The following is a 7,744-nucleotide window of genomic DNA, read 5'->3' on the forward strand; positions in this document are numbered from 1 at the left end:
ATGTTTTTCAAGAAGTTCCTACACAAAATTCTGCAATATGTTATCAAGAGATTCAATTGATTTGTTTTTTTTATTATCTTAGCAAAAATCTAGAAAATCTTCTAAAATTTCATCAAGAGTGAGTTCTTCTAGAAATCCTCATTCATCAAGATTGACACAATAACATACACAAGTTTACCATTTGCTTTAGGAATACGTCATGAGTTTTTTCAATTTTCAATTCCATAGTTTTGTGGAAAAATTCATTCATTCATTGTAGAAAAACTCCTGGATGAATGCTTGAATTTTTTTATTTTGAAAACCTCCTTGAGGAATCTGTTAGAATTACTGGAGGAATTCCCAAGAAATCTTATGAGCAACCTCTGAAGTAATTCCTGAAGGTGACGTTAACAAAAATCCTAGCTAAAATCTTAAAAGAAATTCTGAAGAACATTTTTGTAAGAAATCCTGAGAAATTCCTATTGGCATCTGGAAATGTTTCTGATTGAATATTCCAACAGTTTTTAAACGGGAGTCTTGGGAGGATGTTCAAGAAAAACCGATGGGAGAATTGCCGGTTAAAATCCTTGGGAGACTAAGGGCTTATTGAAGAATAACTGAAATAATATATGAAGAAATTCCTGATAGAATCTCTTAGCCTATGAGGTAATTTTTGTGGTATTCTTTGAAAAAACCCAGATTGTATTTTTAAATATAAAAAATAATCTTGGAGGAATTCTGTCCATCTATCTAACTTAAGAAATCTTTGAAGTTATATCTGAATCTTTGGGCGAAATACCTAAAATAATTTTTGATGAATTGAGAAAGTCATTGAAATTGCATTAGGGGTGATCGGGGCAATATGGTACCGCCTAAGGAAAACGTCATGGAATGCATAGAAAACAGCAAAAATTTTAGTTTAAATGCAAGTGACTTGTACTATAATATGTTATCTTCCATATTACGTCGATAATTAATGTTAACATCAACTTGCAAATTATTTCAGGAACTTTTTGGAAAACCATGTTTTTCTACGTGGTCACCAACCATATGGGGCATTATGAACCACCCTACGGGGCAGTATGAGCCACCTCATTCAATCGAATGATTTTAATTTAAAACAGTATAGAGAAGAGTAAGTCGTGAAGAGTACATTATTGGAAAGGTAATTGTATTAGCTTTACTTGAAATTATTGATTCTAGCGGCTTATTTTTTAAAGATACATAATACATAGTAAACAGACCATGTTATACTAGTACTAAATTGTGATTCTTGGTTCAAAGTATTTTCTAGCAAAGTGTTCCACTTGTAATGGTGCATAAAGATGACTATGCAGTAAAAAAATAATCTGATATATTTAGGCAATGTATTTTTATGTTCAAAACATCGTTAGTTTTGCTTAAATCTAGGTGGCTCATTTTGCCCCGCCCTTTCATCTTGAAAATAATATATTGTTTTTTCAATAATTTTGTTTACGAACAAATCTAATTTTGCTCACGAACTGTTCATTATGATCAAAAGTTTCAATGGATTGCTGAAAATTACCAGAATTATAAATATAATAGTCTTACAGACTTAATTAAGAACTGCCAAAATTATAAGCTTTTCATGACGAAGGACAAATTTGTACATTTTTGTAAATATATTGAGTGTTCAAACGAATATTCTTACGGTTTTTATTGTGGTGGCTATTTGAGGCATCCTTTAGCAGATCATAATGACACTAGACATTAAAACACTGTTTTTGAGGTCAAAACCGGGGTGGCTCATATTGCCCCGTATGTTCATATTCATATTCATATATACAAAATGTTTTATTTGTCGTAATGTCACGAAAAATTGGAAATAATTTTAGAAATATTCTCAGAAAAATGTCTGATCTGATTCTATGGTGAATCAAACTCTTTGCTACTGATTACTGTAACCATTTTTAAAATTATTGGAAAATATCTATATAAATAAAAATAGAATGGTGTTTGTATGATACGAAATGGCTCACGAATGAGGCAACGGATTCGGATGATTCTTTCTCCATTTTAATCTTCAAGGGTTCCGACGTGTTTGTGTGTATAAAAGTTCCAGGATGTTCACCGGAAAAGTCAGAAAAACGAGAGTGAACGGCACTGACATTTTGTATGGGACGATTCATAGCGGTTTTCAACAGCCTACTTAATGGCAAGACGAAGTTTGCCGGGACCACTAGTTTGATATAAAAAAATCCAATTTTGCAAAAACAATCTGGTATTAAACAATTATAGATGTAAAATTTCGTAACAATTATTCAATTAAGAACTCTCGAAACATCGGTAAATGGAATTTTTATGTTAAAATATTGTCACTAATAAAAAAGAATTAATTTTGAATATCAGGTGTTCAAATAACCCATGGAAATTAATGAATAATCCTCTTTTTGCACGACAACGCAGTTCACAATGACGAACAGAGAATTTACAAACGAAATAGAAAACATCATCATGATCAAATACAATTCAACTGAATAATATTTAAGCTTAGATATATTTAGCACCTTATTATTAGAATATTGGATATTGTAATATTTCCAGATTGCTTTAAAAAATGTAAAGAGTAGAGTAAATAGCTATTAAATTATAAACATTTTAAAATTTGTCATTAGTTTGTTTCAGCCATATAAAATGAGAGTATTTCTTGCACCTGGAATTATTTGAAAGAACCTGGAAAAAACCTTGAAATATCAGGGAATTTCATTTTGATAAACGAGTAGACACCCTGTAGTAGTTTTGATTAGATATTGGGTGAATTTCAAAGCAATGGCAACCTTTTTATTACAAAATTTAGATATTATCTTCTGACCTAAAGATTCTGGTTAAACTACTGTACCATGCAGTTGGGCTGCACTAGGCTATCACTCATCAAAATTACTTTCTCTTCGGGAAAATATAATTTCAAGCTGGCGAGAAGATTACGAACTGAGGGTGGGTTAGGAGCACAATCAGACCCTTGAATGTGCAACGTGGGGTAGTAATTGGGAATGCCATTGACGGTTTGTAATCTTCTACAAGGTTTTCGAATACCAACAGGACGCGTGCACCGGGTTGCGGATAGGAGCAAAGGGAGATCAATAGCATCTACTTAAAATAATAGAGCAAAAAGCCGTTCCATGATAAGGTAATGTTTAGCGATCTTCTATAGTGTTCTAGTACTATAAAATAATTGATAATATCAATAGTGATAAGAACATGAAATAATACCTAATACTTAATAAGTACACTGCAGCTTCAATGTAGTAATAAATTAAATAAAATCATTTTTCTATACTTGACAAGGTTTTGAAGACAATCAATGAGTTAAAGAACTACCTATTAGAAATGCCACATCAGCTAAGGCTACATATACAAATATTGGTCATAGGGTCATGGCGAGCATTCGATATGTATGTCTATGACTGATTCTTATCTAATAGGGACACTAGAAGACCACGTAAACAATTTCGAAACAAATTATTTTTATACATCGGTCTTACGATCCGAAAGGCTCAGCTATGCTGCAAAGTCATTTTATAAGCTATTCATTACTACTGTTTAATTGTTTATAATTCTAACAAAACTACATAATTAACTCATTACTAATCACTGTTCCTATCCAGCTTTTTAAGAGCGCTAATGGCTGCCGCAAATAGGCTCTCTTTCTGGTAGGGATCAGTCGATATGACGCTTGGCTTGGGTCAGCTCAATGTAAATCGACACAAGCCAAACGTCAAATCGACTTATCCTTACCAGAAAGCGAGGCCGTTAGCGGCAGCCATTAGCGCTTTTAAAAAGCTGGATATTCTCTCTTTCTCTCCTTATCTGTTGCATGATTATGAGCATCACTAATATAATGCATGAGCATGCACAATTATGAATAATTTCAGGATTGTAAACGGATACCTGGACTGGATAGAATAGCTTCGAAAAGGGTGCTCAAATATAATATTTTTGGTCTGGGAAGTATTATCATCAAGCGTAAGTAAAATATTTCCATTATTAACTCCTAGATCACACAAACAATTGAAATAATAATATCAAGTATTTTTACATAAATCAGCATCGTCATTCAGTGCAAAAACAGATACAATTTGTAAAGTTATTACCATCGATAGAATTGCGCTCTATGTTCAATCAGTATCAAAATCTCCTAAAGCGTCGCATCGTGCCATCAGCAGCCCTTAACATCACTCTCATATTGTTATTATTTTGTTGTTTATTAAATTTCTAGAAAGCGATCAGCTTATCCTTTCTTACTTGTACAATGGCCGGTCTATTTGGAATTTTAATAAGTCAAATCAAACTTCAAAACTCAAATTAAATTGCTTTCAACACATTTACATTTTGCAGCATACATCTCATTACTGTGTCAAGTCTTCTCCAATTCCCTATGCCCTACCCCAACCCTTCTTATCCTTTCCGATGGTGTTCAAGCGGTCCGCATAGACTATTACGGTCATTACCTATCCCTTCCCCCGGTTTTGGACTGACTTGCGCTCTCAATGCCCCACCAAACGCTGCAAAATGAAAATGAAAATGAAAAATGAAATAATCAGAATTTGCGGGTATTCTGATTCAGTGCCCCTTTTCAAACTACTGCTTATTACGGTTACCATTAATTGAAATCATTTATACTCAAGGAAAATATAATTTTAAGCTAATGAGAAGATTACAAACTGAGGGCGGGTGAGGAGCACAACTAGACCATTGAATGCGCAATGTGGATTAGTATATGGGAAATGCCATTGACGGTTTGTACTCTTCTACGAGGTTTTTTGAGACCCAACATAGTGCAAAAAGCAGTTCTATGATTAGGTTATATTAGCGATCTCCTATGGTGTTCTAGTACTATTAAGTTTTTCACTCACTTGGAATTCTGGCCTCGATAATATCAACAATGATGAAAAAAAATTTAATACTTATTTAATAAGTATAATGTAGCTTCACTGTAATAATAAATTAAATACAATTATTTTCTATACTTGACAAGGTTTTGAAAACAATCACTGTGAGAAAGAACTACCGATTTGAAAAGCCACATCTGCTAGGCCTATACATATACAAATGTTGGTCATAGGGTCATGTATCTATGACTGATTCTTAAATATATAATAGGGGCACTAGAATACCACAACCACACGGACAATTTCGAAACAAAATTATTTTTATACATCGGTCCGAAAGGCTCAGCTATGCTGTAAGGTCATTTTTTAAAGCTATTGATTAGTACTGTTGAATTGTTTATTATACACAGAGAAAAAAATGGTAAACCCAAACAAATTTTAGTTATTTTCAAACTAAAGTTTAAGTTGAATATTGCACAAACAAAATCTTAGTTCCTTTCAGCCTCTTGGAGTGGTTGAAACAAACAATTATTTTGGTTGTATTTTATCGACAGAACATTTAAATTCAACAAAAGTTTATTTGAAACAAACAAAAAATAGTTGTTCATTTTGACGTTTGTGAAAACAACTAATGCTTCAGTTTGTTTCAAACCAGGATAATCAGTTTGAAATAGCCAATCTCAACTTTGTAACAAACAAACTCATTGTTTGAAATTAACAAACCTATGGTTGTTGGTAGGTTTACTAATGATTTTATATATTTAATATCATTTAATAAATACTAATGGTGGTTTCATTTATTTATCAGATAACAAAAGGATTGCATTTTTTAATTAGGCTTCAGTTGCTGCTATTCTTTTTCATTCAAGTAGGCTCCTGAAATGCATCAGCGTTGCGCTTGTTTGAAACTAATGATGGATGTTTGTCTGCGAAAATAAACAATTGAAACTTAGTTATCTGGTATGATATTATACTACATAATGCTTTTCATAATACCTTGTGCCATTTTCAGTAAAATGATCCTTTAGGTGATCCTTCAAGTTAGATTTGGTACATTTTGAGGGTAGAGTCCCAAAATGGTATTCCTTAGTGAGCAAAATGCTTTCGATTCCACTATTCTTGAAAACAAAACAGGGCAGTTGAATTAATTCCCTTACTGAATGGTAATCATGATCGGAACAATGTGATCAACTTACCTTATAATTTAGAAAATATTCTCCTTCACAAATAAAAATGACATGAAGTACATAATGGGCCGTATGAATAAAATGTAGTTAAGTTGAGTTTACTACAATCTCGGTAGTAAACGCTATATGTGGAACACGAGTGGAATATGTTTGTGTCATTTTCCTTTCTACACCTTTCGAACATACTACAGTTAAACCTCCATGAGTCGATGTTCCATTACTCGATATCGACTAATGGAACCATACTAAAAATCAAATCTCATGGTTACTTTGATGGTCCCTCTAAACGACTTTCTATAGCTTTTCTGTTCCATAACTCGATATTTCCATGAGTCGATGGTCCCTTCAATATCGACTCATGGAGGGTTGACTGTACAAACAACGCGTTGCTATGAATAAAGGTAGCATTTACTACAAAGCTACTGGTAGTTAGCTTAAGAGGTTGTTACTCATGCTTTGAGATTGCGAAATTGAATGGAATAATTTACTTTTGAGTAAAAATCATGGGAAAACGATATGAGTTTTGATATTTCGGAAGGTATTTTGAGTTTTGCTTAGGAGTTATGAGGTGACGAAAACATTCGCCCCGCCAATTCTGAGATTCCGGTAAGATTACTGGCAGTAGCAATTTGTAATATCCGTGTGAACTCTGGCATTACGATAATCATGTTATTTTCTAGGAATTTTAGGATGTCGGTAGGAATTCAGATATTTATAATGTAATTCTGAATTTTACGTGTAAATTCTGACACCTCAGATTCTCAGATTTCCTTTGAAATTCCGGAATTCCTGTAGGAACATTGGGATTCCGATAGGGATGTCGGATTTTTTATGATAATTCTGGAAGTTTAAATACCATTCTAGGAATATTGCGGAAATATTAGAAATCTGGTAAAAACTCTAGAATTGGGGTGGGAATGGGATTCCGGATATTAATCTCTTAAAATTCTGTGGGTATCTTTGAGACGGTATTTCTGTAAGAATCTATGAGATTGCGGTGGGATTCCTGCGAATTATTGTGTGAATATTTGTAATTCTGAATACAATCTTTGTAATTATTGTAAAAACCTTTAAGATTCCGTTGATCTCCAGTTCCGTTGGAATGTCAAAGCAAAGCTTTAATATAAACCTTTTGAATGTCGGTAAATATTTTATAGATTTCAATGGGATTTTTTGTGAAATCGATAAGAATTTTAATAATTTCAAAGGGAACCCTGGATTTTTAGGAGAGATCCTCATTGAATTCTTACGACTACAAATGGAATCACTACAATTCCCATTAAAATCTCTACGTTCTAAGTTCTAGAAATTCCAAGGATACTATCAGAAACCCCACCAAAATAACGAGAATATCACAGAAACACTTAGAACTTCCGGAATTCAACATGCTGTTAAGAAAACACACGGGGAGCATCAAAATTCTACCTCTCTAAATTCTATTCTCAGTATTGGTGCTAGAAAATATGTAATTCCTGATTTGATAGCTGTAGTCTCAAGATCTCTTCATAGATGTTAAGCTAGTATTAAAAAAAACATCAATCGCTGGCGTTGGCGAAGACCGAAAACCACAGTTATGCGCGATATTCTGAAATAACTCCAAGAAGGGAAATGCTTGCAGATTACTTAATGTTCTTATGAAAATACTCAAAACATACTTCCAAATGAAAATTTATATCGCTACCGCAATGTATTTATCCTTATTCAGCGCATTGCCTGATTCCGCGCAAT

General features: G+C 33.2%; 1 long non-coding RNA gene across 1 annotated transcript; it reads right to left on the reverse strand.

The window, feature by feature from the left end:
* Positions 1–5,557: 5,557 nt before the first annotated feature.
* Positions 5,558–6,131, reverse strand: LOC110680212. Its single transcript, XR_002502793.1, has 3 exons — positions 6,026–6,131; positions 5,826–5,947; positions 5,558–5,755 (listed from the first exon to the last, which is right to left on the reverse strand). It is a non-coding gene; the product is annotated as an uncharacterized LOC110680212 (long non-coding RNA).
* Between the last annotated feature and the right edge of the window lie 1,613 nt (positions 6,132–7,744).

This window comes from Aedes aegypti, unplaced genomic scaffold (genome assembly GCF_002204515.2).
Source record: "Aedes aegypti strain LVP_AGWG unplaced genomic scaffold, AaegL5.0 Primary Assembly AGWG_AaegL5_hic_scaff_1050_PBJ_arrow, whole genome shotgun sequence".
Taxonomy (NCBI): Eukaryota; Metazoa; Arthropoda; class Insecta; order Diptera; family Culicidae; genus Aedes; species Aedes aegypti.